Source organism: Pongo abelii, chromosome 19, assembly GCF_028885655.2.
Source record: "Pongo abelii isolate AG06213 chromosome 19, NHGRI_mPonAbe1-v2.0_pri, whole genome shotgun sequence".
Lineage (NCBI taxonomy): Eukaryota > Metazoa > Chordata > Mammalia > Primates > Hominidae > Pongo > Pongo abelii.
Window position 1 is genome coordinate 21502159 of NC_072004.2, and position 23389 is coordinate 21525547.

At 44.5% G+C, this 23389-nt stretch overlaps 1 protein-coding gene and 1 non-coding gene across 9 annotated transcripts in view; both read left to right on the forward strand.

Annotated features, from left to right (window-relative positions):
- Positions 1–23389, forward strand: part of SPECC1 (sperm antigen with calponin homology and coiled-coil domains 1) — a 305733-nt gene that overhangs the window by 258774 nt on the left and 23570 nt on the right. The window lies entirely within an intron of this gene.
- Positions 22264–22369, forward strand: LOC112131442 (U6 spliceosomal RNA). Its single transcript, XR_002913514.1, has one exon. It is a non-coding gene; the product is annotated as a U6 spliceosomal RNA (small nuclear RNA).

Sequence of the window (23389 nt, forward strand, 5' to 3'; positions counted from 1 at the left end):
TGGTGCCACTGGGTCCTTTGTCTCCTCCTCTGTCCTGAAGCCCTCAGACCTCAGCCAGGCCAGAGATGCTCAGTTTGCTTTGCCTTCTGCTTTCCCTCAGCTAGGGGGATCTTGGGCTGGAAGTCGCTCTGATGAACATGTGGAATTCAGCTCTAAGTCTCCTAAGTCCTCTGTTACCTCCCAGGAGGCATGATGAGGCACAGCTACCCTTCACCTCCATGGGTGGCATGAAGATACAAGCAAGTATCTTTTAGATGAAAATATATACCGGTATTTACTGTTAACTTGAATTCCTGTTTGGTTCTTGCATTTCAGATCAAAAGAAGGAAGAGTTTAGATAGGGATTTACTTGAAAATGTATCTGTATCTGTTCCACTTCTGAAATTGTATGGCAAGAATTCAGATAGCAAGGGATACCTACACTGTTGTTAAGGGACAGATGATGTCTTTGAACCAGGTTTTAACCTGTTAGCTCAGACCTATATCTTCTCCTCTTTTGGAGAAAAAAAATATCAGTCTTTATGTGTCCACACTGAATTTTGCTTTGAATCTGGAAAGAACACCCATGTTGCAGGCAACGTCTGTTGTTCTGTCTCATGAGTTCCCACAAACAAGCACTAAAATCTGCTTAGCCAATAGCAAGCAGCCTCTAAAATATCAGGTCACTTGGGGCTCTGTTTCTTATTTTCTTTTTTGAGACAGATCTCTTGAAGGCTACACGCACAATTCAAGGAACATAAAGCCTTTGATTTATTTATTGCCATCAGAGTGGTCCTTTCCCTGACTTAGATGATAGAGTCTCAATAGCAGATGCGCTGCACTGTGGGCTTCCACTCTATTGAGGCCTTTTCTACCCACTTTCTCTGCTTCTGTGCCATTTCTGACACAGTGGTTTGTGAAGACATTTCAGTGGCACAGGTGTTGTCCTACAACCAGAGACAACAGTGGAGTTTGTTTGCAAAATAAAGATGCAAGGCTTTCCCTGTTGTGGGAGACACAATCCTCTCCTGGTGGCCGTGTTTCTGGTTGGTTTTCTCTCATCAGCCAGTGTGCTGTGGGGCACCCGCTCCCACTCTCAGTGGTGTGTACATGCCCAGAGGTATGAAACTTCAAGGAATAAAAGTGGCTTTCTGAACAAAAATCTCAAAGTGTGTAGAGACCTGTCAGACTGTTCGCACAGCAGATGGGGAGGGACACATTTTCCCACCTTAGTCTGCACAAACACCAAAGAAGCAGCCCTGACAAGTCTAAGCTGGGCCCATCCCCAATTCCTTGGGAATTTTGGAAATAAAACTGAGAAAGATTACTCTAAAATATAAAGCCCAGATGCTACTGGCAGCCATGTTTTTGCCTCTGTGCAAAAAAGAGTTAACCCAGTAGGCCTGGGACGGCTCTCTTTAGCAAGGCTGCTTGCAAGGCTGGCCCTTGGCTGGCGTCTGGGAACTGGGATTACAGGAGGGTTCCCATTGTTTCCAGAACTGATGAGAGGGGCTCACGGTGCTGAAACTGTTTGTGCAAACACATGGTATGTGCTGAACAGCAGCTTTCCTTTGGGGAGTCTGGAATGTAGTATGTGCTGGGCAGAAGGGGCTGGATGCTGAGTCCCTAGTGAACTTCCCTGGTTGGCAGCATTTTTTTTTGAGATGGAGTTTCACTCTTGTTGCCCAGGCTGGAGTGCAATGGCACCATCTCGGCTCACCACAACCTCCGCTCCCGGGTTCAAGATTCTCCTGCCTCAGTCTCCTGAGTAGCTGGGATTACAGGCATGTGCCACCACACCCAGCTGGTCTCAAACTCCCTACGTCAGGTGATCTGCCTGCCTCAGCCTCCCAAAGTGCTGGGATTACAGGCATGAGCCCCTGCGCCCGGCCAGTTGGCAGCATTTCACACGTGTTATCATGGCTCGTTGCCAGGGGAATTAAACGTGTCCGTGACTGCTGGAGAGGATTCTTGGAAGCGCGTGCCTGGTTTCCTTGGGACTTCATATCCTACGCCTTTTCCCTTTGCTGATCTGGCTTTGTGTCCTTTTGCAGTAATAAATCTGTGAATAGCCGTGGCCATGACTCCATGCTGCGTCCTGTGGGTCCTTCCCCTGATCATCGAACACGGGCTTTTTATTGAGCCTTAAAAAGGAGTAAGGCATTGACACAGGCTGCAGTATGAATGTTGCCTGAAGACGTGTTGCCAGGTGAAAGAGCTGGGTGCAAAATCTACATCTTGTACGAGTCCATTTATGAGAAATATCCAGAACAGGCAAATTCACAGAAACGGAAAGCAGATGAGTGGTTGCCAGAGGCTGAGGAGAGAGGGGAATAGGGAGTGGAGTGGCTGCTTAGTGGGTACAGGGTTTTCTGTTGGGTGATGAAAATGTTCTGGAACTAGATAGTGGTGATGGTTGCATAACATTGGGAATGTGCTAAAAGCTACTGAACTATACACTTTAAACTGGTTTAAAATGGTGAAAGTGATATACTAATTTTACCTTAATTAAAAAAAAAAAAAAAAAAAACAACAGTGTTATGAACAGACACGATGACTCATGCCTGTAATCCCAACACTTTGGGGGGCCAAGGCAGGAGGACCGCTGAGACCAGGAGTTCAGCACCAGCCTGGGCAACATAGCAAGGCCCTGTCTTTACCAAAAAAAAAAAAAAAAAAAAAAATTAGCCCGCTATGGTGGTGTACACCTGTGGTTCCAGCTATTCAGGAGGCTGAAGACAGAGACTTACTTGAGCCCAGAAGTTCAAGGCCTCCGTGAGCTATGATCGCACCACTGCACTCCAGCCTGGGCAACAGAGAGAGACCCTGTCTCTGGAAAAAAAAAAGTGTGCCATGATGATGAATATCACTTACCATGCATTTTTATGCTTATGCTAAATAGTTGTGAAATAGTGCCAAATTTTTGTAAAGTGAGTTCCTAGAAGTGAATTTGTTTTTGCGAAAGGGTGTGTTACACTTTCCATTTTAATATATATTCTCAAATTGCCTTCATTAAGGTTATTTAGTTTACACTTCTCTATACAGTGTACAAGATTATACATACCCAATACTGGATACACCTACTCTTTTGATCTTTTTCAGCTTAAGAGGAGAAAATGGCATTTCTTTTAATTTTTCATTGCAGATGAAGGTGAAGCACTTTTTATCAACTTGTTAGTCATTTATCTTTCTTCTGCGAATTACTAGTACAGTTGCTTTGCTTGCTTTTCTATTTGTATGTTCATCTTTTTTCCTCAAAATTTGTGATAGCTCTTTTTGGTTTTCTTTTGGTTTTTATTTTTATCAAAGCTCTGCATGCCCATAATCAGGTATGCAGAGATCCTGATGAGCAAAGCAGTCAGCCCGGCCTGAGAGCTTTGCTTCCTGCTTCCCAGAGTCAAGCATTTTCAAGTCACCTTGCTGATTTTTTTTTTTTGTCATTTACCTCTACATTGCTAACTAGCACATTTATCAACTGCTATTTCTAGTTTTTCATTTTAGATGTTGTATTTTGATCTCCTACTGTGAAAGATGAGGGTTTATTTATTTTTCACTCCCACTCCCCCATGCTTCCTGTCTTTGCATTCTGTCATGGTTGTGCGTATCTGGAGTTCACATGAAGATGCTGTGAGTGTCGTTCATAGATTAGCCATGTAGTAGTATAGTTCACATTAAGATGCTGTGAGTGTCGTTCATAGATTAGCCATGTAGTAGTATACACTGCTGCAGCTTTTTCTTTTACACAACCTGTTACTTGCCCTACACTTAAAATCGTCTTGTTTTTGTCTGTTTACTTAGTTTTATATGTAAAGAACACTCATTCAACCGCAACTCTTTGTGAGATATCCCCACATATCACAAGGGTCAGGGATTGCAGCAGTGTTATCCTGAGGAGATCTCTCTGGAGCCTCTGACCTCTTCCATCATGGCCGCCCTCTATGCCTGGTGCACAGAGTCCCTGTTAGTTCTTTGCCTCTCTCTTTTTTGATCTTCTGTATCCTACATCCTATTCTGTTTTTTCCCTTTGTTTTTTTTTCCCTTCAGTATCTCCCTGAGAATGGGTTCATAGAAGGTAAAATTTTATGACCTTGCATCTTTGTTTTACCCTGATGGTTGATGGTTTCCTTAGGTATAAGATTTTAGGTCAGAAACTATTTTCATTCATAATTTTGTGGGCATTGCTCCATTGTCTTCTATTTGCCAGTGTTGCAGCAAGAACAAAATGATTACAGTCCTTTGTGATTTTTTTTCCTCTGCAAAAGCTCATAGGAGGTTCTGGTTGTCCCCAGGATTCTAAAATTTCAGGGTGATGTGCCTTGCTCTATAGCTTAAGCTTTGTCTTTTCTATCATGCTAGGCACTCACTGCACCCTTTCAATGTGGTAATTCATGACTTTATTTTCTGGAATTATTTCATTGGTAATTTCTTCTACTCTGTTTTCTTTTTCTGGAAGTCACCCTGGCCTGGCCCTCTAATTATCATATTCTTTTTTCCCCCTATTTCTATCTCTTTGCATTACAGTTTTGTTTTCTGGGAGGCTTCCCTAACTTTAATCTTCCAAATTCTATTAAATGCTTAATTTTGCATTTTTTTTGCTTTTGCATCATTTCAATTGTTTTTTAATTGTGAAATGTACATAGGATAAAATTTACCATCTTAACTATTTTTAAATGTACAGCTCAGTATTGTTGAGTATATTCTCATTATTGTGTAACCAATCTCTAGAACGTTTTCATTTTGCAAAACTTAAATTCTATACCCATTAAACACTAATCTGACATTCCCCCCTTCCCCCAGCCTCTGGCAGCAGCCATTCCACTTTGTATCACTATGAATTTAACCACTTCGGGTACCCCATATAAACGGAATCATACAGTATTTGTCCTTTTGTGTCTGGCATATTTCACTTAGCATGATGTCCTCAAGGTTCATCCATGTTATAGCATGTGTCAAAATTTCCTTCCTTTTTAAGACTGAATAAAATTCTGTTGATTATATTTGCTATCATATTTTTAACTTCTAGGATTTCTTTTTTATTCCCTGAAATTTTTTATAGCATCCTGTTCTTGTTTCACAGATACAATGTTACATATGAATTTCACTGAGGATTGTAGGTTGATTTTATCACCAAATCTCTCTACGCAGATTGTTTCCTACAGTCCCTTCGTTCCATTGGTATCTTTAGGTCTCTATCTTTATGCTTGAGGTTTGACTGCTCATGTTTAGGTGGAGGCTCTGCAAAGCTGACCCCTTTCCTGGCCTGCATATGAGGCCTGAGACTATGGTCTTCATAGTAGAGAGCTGTTCCTGTGGCATATCCATGACGAACTTCTGATGTCTGTGTCTTTAGGTTGTCCTTCCTCTTGGGCACATCCATTCTCCAGAGAAAGGCCTTCTAGTCTCCTGCTGGAGGACATCAACCTGGCAACCAGAATTGTGGGACCTAATCAGAAAAGAGACCTGGGGGCCAGGCACAGTGGCTCACCCCTGGGACTCCCTGTAGTCCCAGCACTTTGGGAGGCCGAGGTGGGTGGATTGCTTGAGGCCAGGAGTTCAAGACCAGGCTGGCCAACGTGGTGAAACCTCATCTCTACTAAAAACATTAGTGGGGCATGGTGGTGCATGCCTGTAGTCCCAACTGGGAGGCTGAGGCATGAGAATCTCGTGAACCTGGGAGGCGGAGGCGAGATCGTGCCACTGCACTCCAGCCTGGGTGACACAGCGAGACTCTGTCAAAAAAAAAAAAAAAAAAAAAAAAAAAGAAGAGGCCTGGGGGTGGAGAGTGACTACCTCAGCCTTTGCCATGTAAATTCACTTAATTCCCTTGTTTTCACTGCATCACTCATGCCTCAACTGCTCACTGTACTCTGGGTGTGCACAGAAGAGAGAGCGTTTGGAGCTTTGGCTGCTCTGTAAACAGATCTCCAACCCAGTCTTCCTGTTTTTAACCACCTTCATTCCCCCACTTGAAGCACCTCTTGCCACCAATTTCCTGTGTCTTTGAGGGATTTTGCACCATAAATCAGGTTGGATCTTTGCCCTTCCCCACTGCTGACTTGGGATTTAGTTTGCTTAGATCTGTTACGTTAGTTATCTCTTGTCCATTGACTTTTCAGCTGCTAATGTTTTGTCTTTTTGTTTTCTTTCATGTTCCCTGTTTCCTTGGCTGTTAATGCCTTTGGAGGAAAAATTCCTTTCTGTGGTTTTCTGGGGCTTCACGACAGGGTGAGATTGTGAGTGCTTGCGTTTCATTGCCATCTGCCTGGAGACCTCAGAGAGCTTTATTCCTTTCTCCTTAAGGATATTAACCGTTATCTGTCATAGAGGTTCCAGGTACCCTTTACATATATACTATGTTATATACAAATACAAACACCCTTATGTTCCTTCGGGAGTGCATTTGTGTTTATTAGGTCGAGTTTTATTTTTCCACTAGATGGATGGCTATTTATTTCAGCATCACTTATTTCATCATCTCTCTTGAACTACCTGATAGGCTTAGGTATGAATGGGAACTGAGTGGTGTCTGGACTTGCTGTTCCCTTCTGTGGCTCTGTGGGTCTGGCCTCTGCCACAGGTTGCTGCCGAGCAGAGAAATGAGAGCATGATCTGAGTGCGGCACAGCGCCCTGGGCCTCAGCCAGGGTCCTGTGAGTGTCAGTCAGTGGTGTGGCATGTGTTGTTTTGATGAATGTAATGCCCTGGCATTTTTCATTATTTGATTATACTTGTTGGTTTTCTAGGTAAACTATTACAAATAACAATAGTTTTGTTTCGTTTTTTTCTTTTTTTGAGAGGTAGTCTCAAAAAAGTCTCGGCTCACTGCAACCTCCGCCTCCTGGGTTCAAGTGATTCTCCTGCCTCAGCCTCCCTAGTAGCTGGGATTACAAGCACATGCCACCACACCTGGCTAATTTTTTGTGTTTTTAGTAGAGACGAGGTTTCACCACGTTAGCCAGGATGGTCTTGATCTCCTGACCTTGTGATCCACCTGCCTTGGCCTCCCAAAGTGCTAGGATTACACACATGAGCCACCATGCCCAGCCTTGTTTCTTCTAATATTTATACCTCTTGTACTTTTTTTGGTTTATTGAATTCATGAAAGTCCAGGTCACTGTTGAATAATGCTACTGATGGTGGATATTCTTGTTTTATTTTCTGTTCGTAATAACAGAAATAAGATTTGATAATATTATTAAATTATTTAATATTTAATATATTTAATAATATATAATAATATTAAATAATTTAATAATATATAATAATATTATTAAATAATTTAATAATATATAATAATATTATTAAATAATTTAATAATATATAATAATATTATTAAATAATTTAATAATCACCTAAATGAGATTATTCTATTGTTTTGTGATAAATACTCTATCAACTAAAGGAAGCTTGCATCTGTTTTGAGCTTACAGTGGGATGTTTTAAATCCAGAAATAGATAAGAATTATATCAAATTCGTTTTTAGCATTTAATGAGCTGCTGTCTATATGGTTTCTTCTCTTTTGACCCATTTATGTAATTAATAACATAAATACATTTACTAGTAGGGGAACATTTGTACATATCTGGATGCAAAATTCCAATATTATTCCTGGAGGAAACTCTATTTGATTATGGTTATTCTTTAATGTGAAACATACGATTTTTTATACTCTGTTTTGATGAAGAGACATTTGGCTTCTTGTTGGCTGCTTTGGTATAAATGAAGTTTTGTGTCAATAAGGCCTGTTTTTGTTTTTGTTATGATGTTAGTGAGCTCTAAAACCCTGTATCATCTGTATATAGTAAAAAGTGCAATAGGTATTTATTTTACCACCTTCTGTAGTAGGATTAATGACAGAGTTAATTCTTAGCCAAAGAGAATGTTTTATACTCTAGGTGCAAAACTCTGTCCAGTCTGACGAATGAAAACCTGAAAACCTCAAAAATGTTGTTGGGTAGAAGTTGGGAAACCTTTCATTTAAGCTTCAGACAATTTTTGTGAAAAGTATAAAAGTGAAGACTTAACATTTTTCCTGGAACTGATGCTCTTTTGTTTTGGTGAAAGTCCTCTGAAAGGACTTGTTAGTTGCATAGAGGTAAGGCTAGGCCCCTGCCTGTTCTCAGGGCTCAAGGCCTGAGCAGCCGAAGGCCCATCAGTGGTCCCAGTTACCTCAGTGGGAGCTCAAGTGTTCCCTGTCCCCATGTGGCCACTTGATCTGCTGGATTCTGAGTCAGGTGTGTTGAAATCTCTTTGACTGTAGTTTGTGTCAAAAGCTTTGATTGCTGAGAGATTATGTTCCAGATATTTTGAACCATACGTAAAGGTTCCTTGCTCTATCTTCTTGGTGGTTTTTACCTTTTACTTCAGTTAATCCTTTTGATTTAGAAGCTTACATTTTATATACCAATATTGCTATTTCCATTTATGTTTTCTGTGCATTTTATGTTTTGCATTTATGTTATTTGCATGATATATCTTTGTACTTTCTTTCTTTTCTTCTTTTTTTTCCCCCAGAGTTGGAGTCTTGCTCTGTTGCCCAGGCTAGAGTGTAGTGGCACAGTCATAGCTCACTGCAGCCTCCGCCTCCTGGGCTCAAGCAATCCTTTTTTCTTAGCCTCCTAAGTAGCTGGGTCTACAGGTACATGACACCACACCTGGCTAATTCTTTAAAAAATTTTTTTAGAGACAGGGTCTTGCTATGTTGCCCAGGCTGGTTTTGAACTCCTGGGCTCGAGATCCTCCCACATTAGTCTCCCCACTTAGCTGGGATTACAGGTCTGGAGCCACTTTGCCCAGCTCCTTTATTTTCAGCCTTTCTTAGTTGGTTGTTTCAGGGTTATGTCTTACAAATAGTTTGGCTTTACATGTAATCTGAAAATTCCTCTAACAGGGCAGCTTAGCCTGTTCACATTTTCTTGTGGCTGCATGTGTTTTATCTCCTTCCTCTGTCTCACTTTCTATTTTTAGTAGTTTCTCTTGCTGGCTTCCTTCTTACTGATTCCCAGGCACCTAGCAGCATGGTAGGGTGTGTGAGTTGAAGAGGTGGAAAAACCCAGGCCTGAGACTCTCAGGGGTAATCACAGTGGAATAATCATAAAGTTTAAAGCTAGAGTCTGTTTTTGTTAAACTGGAGCAGAATCATAGGTCTTTTCCAATCAAACACATTTTTAAAAATGCAGAGCTACAGAGCCAGCTGCATTAGTGAGAAACAGCCCCGTCGGCCCCTTTGGGGTCAGAAGTCAGAATTGGAGGCAGGGCCTCGGCCCAGGTGCTCTTGCCAGGGCTGCTTTCTGCGGTAGAATGGAGGAAGAGCCGTGGGCAAGGGCCAAGTCCACTGGCCACTGTCACCAGGGGAGCAGCCCAAAGTCAGGGCCGTACCTGGGAGCAAGAAGGACTCCAAAGACCTGGAGCAGATCTGGAGCACTGTGAGCTGGAGGAGTCGGGCTTGGATAGCAGCCTACAAGGGTGAGGGTGGTGAGAAAGCAAGGTGGACAGAGAGGGACAGATGTGGCCCATTCAGGGATCCAGACCAGTGTCTCATGGCATCTGATGCCTAGTCACCAGCACGCATGGGGACATGCCTGGACACGTGGGCTGATGCTTCTGCACGACTGAGCCTCATAGCAGGGTGCCCCTGGACAGAAACAACCACATGACCAAGCAGAACTCCTTAGCAGCCGTTTAAAAGGATAACTGGAAACTCTCCAACCTAATTGGGTAAGATGGCTTACCAATTTGCTAAGTAGGGCATATGCTTAAAGTACTTTTTAAACTTTTTTTTTTTTTTAATTATGCTGCTAAATGAAAGTATGTTTAATTTCACAGGGAGGATCTGTTTTTGCCAAATGAAGTTCACTTAGCTCCTTTTATTGGTGCTTTGAGGAAGAGGGGGCGTGGTCTGTCCCTTTAGCCTTATAGTTCTTGATCTGGTTTTTCTTTTTTTATTTTTTATTGTAAAATACACATAACATGAAATTTATCATTTTAACTATTTTAAGTGTACAGTTCAGGGGCATGAAGCACGTTCACATGGTTGTGCAGCCATCACTGCTTTCTATTTCCAAAATGTTTTCATCATCCCAAACTGAGCTCTGTATGCTTTAAACACGGGGTAGGGGACTCCCTATTCCCTGCCCTCAGCCCCTAACCACCGTTATGCTTCGTCTCTGAATTTACCCATTCTAGCCACCTTGTGGACGTGGACTCACACAGAATGTGCCCTTTGATGAGGGGCTGATTTCACTCAGCACAGCGTCCTCAGGCCCACTTGTGTTGGGGCGTGTGTCAGCCACACTGCTTCTGCATCCATCTGTCCACCTTCTCCTCTCCATAGCCCCCACCCCATCCTGGGTCAGGAGTTGTGATTTTTCCTTGTGTCTTCCAGAATCAAAGCTGGGAGATCGCCTGCTACCATGGCTTGAAAACCCTTACCTACTCTGCAGCCAGCGGAGTTAGACCCATATTCCTGGCCTGTGTGGAAAGACCGGCTTTTTTTAATGGGACTACTTAGCTGTATTATTTGTCCTCCCTTTTCTCAGAGGTATGGAACATAGCTCCCCTCCCCACCCTCACCACACCTACCTGAAAAACGGGAAGATTAGATCCTCCATGTCCTTAAGGAAAAGAAGTGTGTGTTTTGGTTGCCAACAATTTGGGCTCCAGGCTTCTGTAAGTCATCAAGGTCCATGTTGGAGAATTAGAAGCAAGAGGTAACAGAGGCAGAGGATAAGAGCAGAGGCTTAGGTTGAGGGAGAGCAGAGACCAGCGCCCTTGGATGTGGTGGCCGGGGGCTGAGAGGTGCAACTGGGAAGACTGGAAACTCAGCCACCCTGCAGGCTAAGGGCCCACATCCTCCCTCCTCTGACCTGCCAAATTCCTACAACATGCAGGAGAAAGTGAGGGAACTAATAAGGTGAGCTTATTAATCTGGTTAAAGGTTCTTGGCTGAGCACAGTAGCTCACACCTGTAATCTCAACACTTTGGAAGGTTGACGCAGGTAGATCACTTGAGGCTAGAAGTTTGAGGCTGCAGTGAGCTATGATTGTGCCACTGCATTCCAGCCTGGATGACAGAGCGAGACCCTGTCTCTCTCTCTCTCTCTTTTTTTTTAAAGGTTCTTACCATGAGTTAGCCTCGTCTTCTGACTTTCTAGGGTCATTTGAAGGAAGCATCTGCATCAAAACTGCCAATTTACACTTTAAAAAATTATATATAAATGTTAGATGTCTTGCCAGCTTCAGGAAAGAAAAACAGGATTTTCAAAATAAAATGTTATAAGAATGTGTCATCCTCCTGGGGACTGAGGGTGATTTAAGTCCCTTGGTCTTCTTTCCTCCCATGGGCTGTTTGTCCCCAGCTGAGGGCCTCCATGGGTCAAGTATGCCAGCAGCTGCTACTGCAGCATAACACCGCCCAGCACCAAAGCCATCATCTTGTCACTATTCAGAAAAAGGAGGCCTTGATTTTTGCTGCTGTTCCTTCTCCATTCCCCCAGGACAGCATGTGAGTCTATTTAGATAATCATAGTCCCAGGTGAATCTGCACTGAGCATTTTTTCCATTCTCTTACTCATGAATTGTTCATTTGGGAAAAAGAAGTAATTTCATGGCAAGACACTTCTGATTTCACAGGCTGAATTCAGTCTTTCTGAGGGTAGGAGGTTAACGGAGTTGAAGGTTACTTTTCTTTCTTTTTTTCTGAGATGGAGTTTCTCCCTTGTTGCCCAGGCTGGAGTGCAATGGTGCGATCTCAGCTCACTGCAACCTCCGCCCCCCGGGTTCAAGCGATTCTGCTGCCTCAGCCTCCCGAGTAGCTGGGATTTCAGGCATGCGCCACCACACCCGGCTAATTTTGTATTTTTAGTAGAGACGGGGTTTCTCCATGTTGGTCAGGCTGATCTCGAACTCCCGACCTCAGGTGATTCGCCTGCCTTGGCCTTCCAAAGTGTTGGGATTACAGGTATGAGCCACCGTGCCCAGCCTTGAAGGTTACTTTTCTAGTATAAACTAAACTTGATCTTGGAACGAAATTCCTTATAATTAATTTTTCAGTTGTTGCATATTATTTTCTTAGTACGGTTCTAATTCTGCTGACTACAGAGTCAGAAAGGGTTTAAAAACCATGGTGACAGGTGGTCTCCCAGCCAGAGCTGTGGTTCTGGAAGACATGAGGAAGACCACAACTCCTGAACTAGCATGGGGGTTGGGATATGGAGAGGAGAAGGTAGACAGATGGATGCAGAAGCAGAGTGGCTGACACACGCTGCAACACAGATGGGTCTGAGGATGCTGCACTGAGTGAAATCAGCCCATCACCAAAGGGCACATGCTGTGTGGTGGAGGAGCATAGTCGCATGTGTGTCGTTGGGAGGTGAAGTTTAAGGTGGAAGAACCTCTTTGAGGGCAATTTGGCAGAATCCGTCAAAATGGATTCCACCTGTGTGCAGAGAGGTGCATGGGAGGACAGTTATCGCAGTACTGTTTGTGATAACAGAAAACTGGGAACAACCTAAACGGGCTGCTGTTTCCATCCATGTAATGGACCTGCATGTATCATCAGAGAATGAAGTAGCGAATGGTGATGGAAGTAAAGCTAGCAGTGACAAAATATTTACCACATGACCTTCATTGTCTAAGTGCATCTAATCTTGACCATAATCCCATGAGTTAGGCATTTTGTATCCATTTTACAAATACAAAACTAAGGCAGCAAGAGGCTCCATGACTGCTCAGAGTCACACCCTAGTAAGGGATAGAGTTGGGACTGAACTCCTGCTGTTGGGCCCAGCATCCAGTCCCTTGGTCTCTACACTGAAACTGTTCCTCCAGATGTCATAAAGGACCTAGCTCTATATATCTTGGTAAGGGTGCAGAACATGCCACCATCTGCATAAAAGGGGGAAATACACATGCATGTTTGCATAAGTGCAGGGCAGCACTGTCCTGTAGAACCCTCTGTGATGATGGGAATGTTCTAGATCTGTGCTGGCCAATCCTGTAGCCACAGGTGGCTGCTGAGCACTTAAAAGATGCCTAATGTGACTGAGAAATGGAATTTTGATATTACTTAATTTTAACTAATTTAAACAGCCACATGTGGCTGGTGGCTGTCGTATGAGGCAATGCAAGGTAGGATATAGACAGACGGATGTTAAAGAAAAGATCACCGGATTTTGTGGTTTGCAAACCCTACTTTTAAAAAACCTTCTGCAGAAGCATCATTGGAAGAACGGGTTTCATAACTGTTTATTTCAGAACCACTAATTTAATCTAGCCACTTCATTTGAGAGATGAGGAAACTTAAGGCAGAAAAGTTGAGTCACTTTCCTAAAGTCATATTCAGCTGCTTTAGTGTGAGGAGGAAGGAGCTGGTCACAGTTTGGTTTGGTTTGTTCCTCTTTAGAGCAATGGACATTCTAGTTTGCCAGGGGCTTCATTCAATCTCATGTCAGCTCAGTTCTTAGCATGGCCAGTTGGTTCCTGGAAATGGTGGCTTTGGGTGAAACCACGTGCTGTAAGCCATGGGAACTCAACTCCGGCCCATATCAGTTAGCCTACGGTGAAACTGGTTTTGTTATACAGCATGTCACCATTTCACTTAATGTTACAGTGTCCAAGAACCTCTTGACATTAAGTGAGGACTTACTATAAAAGAAAGAAAGAAAGAACCAGACTTTTGTCTCCTGGGCTCCCAGAACTCCATGAGGAATCTTGCAGTGGCTTGCCTTTTCCTGAAGCCCCAGAGTTCATCCTGCCGCCTGCACACCCCAGGCTCAGGCTGTCCTGCCTGCCTGCACCACAGCATGGGTGAACCATGGTAGGACCATGCTTCCCTGCGGTGTACTCCTCAGCCCCTCACACATGGAGGGCTTTGGAAATGTTTGTGTGGACTCTACTCCCAGCCTCGAGGGCTAAACCGCTAGTGAGTTGTGCAGGTGGCTCATGAGGAGATTTCTCCAACATTTCCTTGAGGGAGCTGCTGGACACAGGTAAACACTCAGCAAGGAGTAGGATGGGGCTTCAGGGGGCTGCCAGTCCACTGAGCCTGGGTGACTCCAGGAGGAGAGGAGCCAGCAGAGCTGTGCATAACCATGACCTTTTTTAGAAGCAGCAAGCAAGGAGGAAGAGTGGAATTAATGAAAATGAGGTAGCCAACTTAACAGAAAGGCAGAAGAGGAAAGGAGAGGAAGAAAATTCCAGGAAAGTGTTTCCCCAGAGGCCTGAGCATGTCCTAGGGGACAGAAGGTGGCAGGGAATCATCTGGGATCCGAGGTGAGGGCACAGAGAAGACCTGTTCTCAGGACGCCGAGGAAGAACTGGGAGGCCCCTGCTGAGCCGCGGGGCTTCGCCTGCCTTCGGGTGCTGTGTGAGCCTAGCGCTGCCAGTGGAACTGCTGGTGGGCTGGAGGAAGTGGACCCAGCCACGGGGCAGGAGGTGTTGGCTGCAGGCCCGTGCTTGCAAGGCAGCCAGACCCTGTGTCACAATGCCAAAGCCAGTTAACCTCGGGGAAGAAACACTGTGGGTGGGGACTTCTGAGTGTTTGTCAAGTGAAAATGGAGGAAGCAAGAAAGACCAGGGCCCCAGCCACTCCTGAGATGTGTATCTTCTGTGATTCTGTCTCCAGGGAGGGACTGTGCAGCATCTGCCTGAACATCTCTGGGACACAGCCATCCTCTTGCCATAGGAAGACTCTTGCCCACAGAGGAGTAAAGGGAAGGGCGCTGCTTCCTGCACCAGCTCACTGTGGCCACTGTCTCCATTTTCCCAGTCTCAAACCCTCAGTGCTTTCAATATGGATAAAAGAGTGGGAGGAACATTTAAAAAGCGAATTATTCCAAATTAGTCTCTAAATTTAATGCAATTCCGATTAAAATCCCAACTTTTATTCTTGAACTTAACAAAATAATTAAAAATTCACCTGGAAGAATAAGCAACTAAGAAGAGCCAAAAAAGTTTAGAGAAAGCGTGCTGATGAAAGTGGGTTGCCCTGCCTGACTGGAAAGGTGCTATGAAGCCACGGCAGAGGAGACCCCCTTCACACGTCATTCTGCCCACCGTAGTGTTGCAGAAGCAAAGACACAGTGGAAACAGCCATGATCATGACCTCTGCAGCTCATGTTTCAGAGTAATAATGATATTGAATTGAACAGGTTGAGGAGGTCTGCATTTTTTTAAATCTTAAAAGATAAGTAGAAGTTGTCAGATTTGATTTGGGAGATAATGAGCCATATAAAATCTAAAGTAGAAAAATAAATAATTGGCTGGGTGCGTGTGGTGGCTCATGCCTGTAATCTCAGCACTTTCAGAGGCTGAGGCAGGAGGATTGCTTGACCTCGGGAGTTCAAGACCAGCCTGGGCAACATAGTGAGACCCCATCTCTAAGAAAAGATGAAAAAAAAAAATTAGCCAGGCATGGTGGCTTCCACCTGTAGTCCCAGCTACTCGGGAGGCTGAGGTGGGAGGATCACTTGAGCACAGGAGATTGAGGCTACAGTGAGCCCTGGTCACACTATTGCACTCCAACCTGGGCAGCAGAGCCAGACCCTATCTCAGAAAAACAAACAAAAACGATTAAAGCAATAATATGAACAACAGCAGAAATGGAAAGGCATTCCAAGGAATCCCAGAGTTATTTGCTTGAGGGACAAAAGGTAGCTTTCCGCTGCCAGAGATGTGACTTACCCTTTGCAGCAAATATAAAAGAAGTCACTTCAGGTATTCTGATTGTCTGTAGCTGTAGAGCAAACCACCCTGAAACAGTGGATTACAATAACATCTTCATTAACCTTATGAATTAAGAGTCTTTAATTTTTGCCAGTTTGATGAGTAAAAATGATATTTTACCATTTTTATTTTCTGGTGAGACTGAACATCTTTTCATATATTTCAGACTATTTGTATTTCCTCTTCAGTACATTACAGGTTCATTTGTGTGCCAATTTTTACTTGAGTTGTTTGTCTTTTTTTTTGAGACAGAGTCTTGCTCTGTCACCCTGGCTGGAGTGTAGTGGCACGATCTTGGCTCACCTCAACCTCTGCCTCCTGAGCTCAAGCAGTCCTCCCACCTCAGCCTCCCAAGTAGCTGGGACTACAGGTGCATGCCACCACATTTGGCTAATTTTTGTATTTTTTTGGAGGAGATGAGGTTTCGCCATGTTTCCCAGGCTGTTCTCAAACTCCTGGCCTCGAGCGATCCACTTGCCTCAACCTCTCAGTGCTAGGATTATAGGCATGGGCTAACATGTCTGTCCTCTTTCTTATTGATTACAGGAATATATTTTGAGTATTAGTCATTTGCTATACATATATTGGTTTTAATTTTTTCATATAGAAACTTTTTTTAAGTCAGATTTCTCAATCCTTTCCTTTATACTTTTTGCATTTTGTGCCTTAGGTGGCTTTCTTTCCCCAGGATTATAAGTCTATTCTTCTATATTTTTCTATTTATAATGTTATAATTTTGGGTTTTAAGCTTAGCCATCTGGAACTCATCTCTAGGAAACAAGCAATGCGAGACTAATCCCTGGGAGAAGGGAAACTCCTGCAGTGATGGCCAGCTCACCAGCTCTCTGCCTGGGAACAATATCCACCTCCCAGTGCAGGGAGCTGGCCTCTGAGCAGAGCACAGCAGCCCCACTGGCTGAGGAGGCGGTGATCAGAGAGGGCAGCCAAAGCCGCACATTTTTATGGAATGGGGCATCAGAAAGGAGGATGCTATGAAGATAGGGGGCCCAGGAGAGTCTATGTGCAGGTCTCCACAAGTCATGGCCAAGGGTTGTGCTGTCCATGTGCAGGACGAGGCCACTCGAGGTTTACCAGATAGTCTGAGATCAGAACAGAGGTACTAAAACTGGATGTGTGTGTACACTTGTCCCAGGCAAGGACCGAACACTGAATGCATGGCAGGGAAGGAGCACAGGCTGCATTTGCTGAGATTTCACATGAAATCTTATGTGTGTATTTGCTTTGTATCCTCTCTCACCAGACCTTCAAAGTAAGTGTGATCCTCCCTGGGCTTTTATTGCACATGCTGAGCTCCAGTGAGGAATGAGCTGCTTTTATCCTCTGTGATCTGTAAACTGTTACACTTTCCGAAAAGTAAAAACTCAATCTGATTCCACAGCTGTGATAATAAAGACTGATTGGCAAAACCCCAGAGAGATTCAGGGAGTGAGACTCTTTAGATCACCATGAGCCTGAGACAGCTGGTTCCTGCAAGAATGAACGTACAGCATTTTCTAATCAGTCTCCTGCCTTTTTCCCAAGAAGCTTTGCTTTTTTCTTTTTGACTTTTGCAGTTAGTGTACACAGAGTCAGTTCATTCACAGACACCTCATGGAGGCACCTGGAGGTCCTTGGTGAAGGTAAAGAAGTACTGGGAATGCAGCCATGAAATCTAGCTGTGTCCTCGGTTGAATTTAGCACAATACACAATTCAGTGTGTACCCTGCAGCTTGTTCCGCCAGTGATTGATGTTTTTACCAAATGTTAATAACCAATGCAAGGCAAGTAACCAGGCAACCAAGGCAAGCGAAAGCATCTTCTAGAAGCAAATGCGCAGGCTGTGCGGTTTTGCTTTGCCCTGTCCTGCTGCGTTATTCATGAGTGCTGTCTCTGCATTCCCCCGTCTGGAACTTTAATACAACCTCAACACTCTGGGAAGATATTCTTGGATATGCACTAAAATTAGAATTATACTTTCCCGTGTGTAATTCAATGTCTTCATTTTTCTCAAATGACTTTTGCTTCATTGAGGTGGACAAAATTCTGTATCTTACTTTTTTTTTTTTTTCTAAACCCTCCTAGAGACCTATAACCAGTTTTGGAGATGGTTGGACTGTTACCCTTTTATTAAACACCTAAGACTTTCATCAAAAAGTTCCATATTCCACTCAGAAATATTGCTAAAGTATTTATATCCTAGGAAAAGTTAATTTGTAATTAGTAACTAGCATTTCCCTGGGTAAAAATAATCAGCAAGTTTCTTTCTGTGTTTGCTCCGCTTTTTCCTTCCCAAAAATCTCGTACATGAATTCCAAATGTTAGTGTTCAGAGTGGACATCACAATCTAGCCCCTTAAGACGATCAGGGTCCTTCCCTCCTTGTTTCCTTCCTCCCTCCCTGCCCTCCCTCCTTCTCTCTCCCCTTCCCTCCCTCCCTTTCTTCCTTCCTTCTTTTTTTTTTTTTTGATAGGGTCTCGCTCTACCACCCAGGCTGGAGTGAAGTGATTTGATCATGGCTCACTGCAGCCCCAACCTCCCCAGGCTCAAGTGATTCTCCTGCTTCAGCCTTCCCAGTAGCTGGGATTATAGGCATGCATTATCATGCCTGGCTAATTTTTACATTTTTTGTAGAGACAGGGTCCCGCCATGTTGCCCAGGCTAGTCTTGAACTCTTGGGCTCAAGCAGCTCCTGCCTCGGCCTCCCAAAGTGCTGGGATTTGTGAGCCAGCGCACATGACCTCCTTTTTAATTGAGGTATAACATACACATGTGCATGGGGGATGTTCACGAGGTGACCCAGGTCTAGAAGGCACAGCATTCAGCCCCCCAGAATCCTCTTCATGTTCCCCTGGTTACCAGCTTCCACTCAAGGATAACAATGATCCTAGTCCGTTTTATTCAGGGATGAATATCAAGGAAAATACCAGAAGATACAGCCTACAGAATGCCTGCTTGGCTGCTTTTCATTTTCTTCTCATTGTTCTTTTGATGAACCCCTGAGTCTCAGATGAGTGGTCCTTGGGAAAAGACCTTACCATATGAACATCCCTGGGGTGGTCTGTGTTTCTTCTTAGTTTTGGCTGCTTCTGTGAGCATTGAGGACTTGTTGCCCAGCAGCTCAGCCAGATTTCACCTCTCTCTACTTTAAGGCCTGTGCCAGCTCTACTCATCCCCTCACCAAAAACGAGACTTTTCACCTCCATCCAGGGGTAGGTCCTGGAATGAGTTCTCAGCTTGCTCCCTGGGGTGCCTAGGACTTGCCCGGCCACCCATGTCCCACAAACTGCTGTTTTTCTGCCTGGTGCCCAGTATATTGGCCCTGCCCACATGAGTACCTTGCTGCCATGGCTTCCTTGACCTCTCTGGTCACTGCAGTGGGACTGGATCTTAACCCACCTACCTGGGACCCACAGACCCTTCCTAGCTCCTGGCTGCCCAGGGCTGGATGCTTTTCCAGTCCAGGAAACCAGCCCCCAAGAGACTGGTGAATGATGGCATGATCCCATCGCTGCTGCCTGCCTCTTCCCTCCAACCCCCACGAACTGGCCCCCAGGGCCCAGGCTGCAGGAGCTCCTGGAAACTGTGCTAGCCCTAAGGAAGTCCTGGCTCCTGGAGGACTGACCCCCTTCCACTCCATTAGGCCATCGGCTGCCGTCCTCAGCCTCCCCTGCCTCCCCTGGGCGCTGCTGATGAGGGTGCAACACACTGCATAGCTCATAGCCTCTGTATGTGGTCTGCAAGGGAACAGTAATGTAAATGACATGGCTTTGAATGAACTGAGAGCTCTGATAAAGCATAACTCAATTCATCTCTTTTCTGCAAGTCATCGTCCATCCATGTGGAAAGTGTGAATGATATCAGTTGTGCCACACTGATATTGACCCCCTCGTTCCTGAAAATACACCTTAGAGCTCATGAAAGCACACCCCAGTGACTGGAAAGGAAACCACTTTTGTTTTAAGAACAGCAGCGGAGCAGCCTCTGAGATGCACAGGTCTCTGCAGGTTGCTGCTCGGCCTTATGTCTGAGTAAGGCCTAAGTACACACAGCTTTTTTTGTTTTGTTTTATTTCTGAGAAATTTAATTATTTTAGTTCTTCTTTTAAATCAACTTTTATTTTAAAGTTTCAGGGTACATGTGCAGGATGTGCAGGTTTGTTACATAGGTGTGCCATGGTGGTTTGCTGCATAGATCAACCCATCACCTAGGTATTAAGCTCAATATACATTAGCGATTCTTCCTGATGCTCTCCCTCCCCGACCCCCAACAGGCCTCAGTGTATGTTGTTTCCCTCCATGTGTCCATGTGTTTTCATTTGTTCACCTTCCACTTATAAATGAGAGCTTTATAAGTTTGGTTTTCTGTTTCTACACTAGTTTGCTGAGGAAAGGGGCTTCCAGCTCCATCCATGTCCCTGCAAAGGACATGATCTTGTTTTTTTATGGCTGCATAGTATGGTGTATATGTACCACATTTTCTTTATTCAGTCTATCACTGATGGGCATTTGGGTTGATTCCTTGACTTTGCTGTTGTGAATGGTGCTGCAGTGGACATAACGTGTGCATGTATCTTTATAATAGAAGGATTTATATTCATTTGGGTATATAACCACTAATAGGATTGCTGGGTCAAATGGTTTTTCTTCTTCTAGATCTTTGAGGACTACAAGGAACTTAAACAAATTTAGAAGAAAAAAAACAACATCCCCATTAAAAAGTGGGCAAAGGACATGAACAGACATTTCTCAAAAGAAGACATTTATGTAGCCAACAAATATATGAAAAAAACCTCAACATCACTAATCATTAGAGAAATGCAAAGCAAAACCACAGTGAGATACCATCTCACACCAGCCAGAATGGCAATTATAAAAAAGTCAAGAAACAACAGATGCTTGCAAGGTTGTAGAGAAAAATGAATGCTTTTTTTTCTTTTTTGAGATGGTATATTAGTCCATTTTCATGCTGTTGATAAAGACATACCTGAGACTGGGAAGAAAAAGAGGATTAATTGGACTTACAGTTTCACATTGCTGGGGAGGCCTCAGAATCATGGCAGGAGGTGAAGGGCACTTCTTTTTTTTTTTTTTTTTTCCCCGAGATGGAGTCTCACTCTGTTGCCCAGGCTGGGGTGCAGTGGTGCGATCTCGGTTCACTGCAACCTCTGCTCCCACCCCGGGTTCAAGTGATTCTCCTGCCTCAGCCTCCTGAGTAGCTGGGATTACAGGCGCCTGCCACCGTGTCCGGCTAATTTTTGTATTTTTAGTAGAGACGGGATTTCACCATCTTGGCCAGGCTGGTCTTGAACTCCTGACCTCGTGATCCACCCACTTCAACCTCCCAAAGTGCTGGGATTACAGGCATGAGCCACCATGCCCGGCCGAAAGGCACTTCTTACATGGTGGTGGCAGCAAGAGAAAAAGAGAACAGAAGCAAAAGTGGAAACCCCTGATAAACTCATGAGATCTTGTGAGACTTATTCACTGTCACGAGAATAGCATGGGAAAGACTGGCCCTTATGATTCAGTTACCTCCCCCTGGGTCCCTCCCACAACACTTGAGAATTCTGGGAAATACAATTCAAGTTGAGATTTGGGTGGGGACACAGCCCGACCATATCAGATGGAGTCTTGCTCTGATGTCCAGGCTAGAGTGCAGGGGCACGATCTAGGATCAGTGCAACCTCTGCCTCCCGGGTTCAAGTGACTCTCCTGCCTCAGCCTCCCAAGTAGCTGGGATGGGACTATAGGTGCACACCACCATGCCTGGCTAATTTTTTGTATTTTTAGTAGAGATAGGGTTTCACCATGTTGGCCAGGCTGTTCTCAAACTCCTGGCCTCAAGTGATCCATCCGCCTAGGCCTCCCAAAAAGTGCTGGGATTACAAGCGTGAACTACTGTGCCTGGCCAAAAAGGGAACACTTTTATACTGTTGGTGGGAATGTAAATTAGTTCAGCCATTGTGGATGACAGTGCACACGGCTTTGAGTTGTCCCCCAGCTGCACTGGACTGGGAGTTTCTGGCGCCCCTGATGCTCAGCTAGAATTAGAGATAATTTCAGATGGCAACTAGGGGACTCGGTTGGGGTTGTTCTACTCTGAGATGAAAGGGAACATCTTTATTTAGGAGTATAACGTTCTTGGAGTGAGTGTTATGTCGCAAACCGTAGTTGGGTGGCCTCTACCTCTGCCAATGTCAGCAATAAAAAGTCTGAGGCAGGGAAACTTTGTTTAGAGGGAAGAAGAGTGTTTCCTGACCATGGGCTTGGGCTTGTCTGCCTGACTAGATTTGGACTTTTATAATAATTCTTTTTTAAGGTGGTACACGTTCTCCTTTTTCCTGTGTCATTTCTGTGTGGTCTCACTGCTGCAGTGCCAGGATCTGCATTCAAATACGGCCGAGCCCCCAGAGCACCACCAGTGCAGTCTGTCCTGAGGCACTGGACTGTCAGAGCTCTCCTGCGGGTTTCAGTCATTTTGTTTGGTTTTTCAACCATGGCTTTGATCTTGCCAGACTTTAGTCTCAACCTGTGACCCATTTATAGTTACAGATCAAGAACTAGTGGTCACTTTGCAACATACATACCAACATGGGAATGATACAGAGAAGACTGGCAGGGCCCCTACACAAGGAAAACAAAAAAATAACTTTTTTTTTTTTTTTTTTTTTAAAGAGTCTCACTCTGTCACCCAGGCTGGTGTGATCATGGCTCACTGCCACCTTGAATTCCTGGGCTCCAGTGTTTCTCCCACCTCAGCTTTCCAAGTAGCTGCAACTACAGACATGCACCACCACACTTGCCTGATTTTTATTTTTATGTATTTTATATTTATTTTTTTGAGACAGGGTCTCACTCTGTTGCCCTGGCTGGAGTGTAGTGGCATGATCTCTGCTCACTGCGACCTCTGCCTCCTGAGTTCAAGCAATTCTCCCCCTTCAGCCTCCTGAATAGCTGGGATTACAGGCACACACCACCATGCCTGGCTAATTTTTAAATTTTTTTGGTAGACATGAGGTTTCACCATGTTGGCCAGGCTGGTCTGGAACTCCTAACCTCAAGTGATCTGCCCACCTTGGCCTCCCAAAGTTCTGGGCCACCAACTCTGAGCCCAAAAACTATTCTTGACAGTGTTCAGTGAACTAGCATATGGGCGCCTTCTTGGTTGTGGGAGATGGTGGCATTGTTGAGCTTCGGATCCATCTGACCTCTCAAATGCTTCTGAAGATTTTGCAGATGAAGAAAAATGCTGTTTTGTATCAGAAATGATAGAAGATGTATGTATATAATGTTCTCATGTTTTTGGAAAAGAAGGATTTAGCAAGTGTTAAAGTGAATTTAGGAAGGGAGGGAGGAAGGGTGAGAAGGAGAACCTGGCCCGTTTGGATGCACAAGTTCCTTGGGGCGGTAGCATTCACCAGTGCAGAGAGCAATGCCATCCACCCCAGAGTCTGTTCCTGATGGGCCTGGCCTGGCCTCAGAAAATGGGGTTCTAGTTTCTTTAACTGACAAGAAGGAACCAAAGTTTCACCACTCACTCCTCTAGAATCTGCCCTCTCCCACCCTCAGCCTTGCCTTTCACTCTTGTCGAAGACGTGAATTGAGCAAGCTGCAGGGCCTCTTTCAGCAGGGTCTGCTTTCAGTGCTGCCAACAGTGCTGACGTCCATGCCGCAGCCACCCTGCCTGGT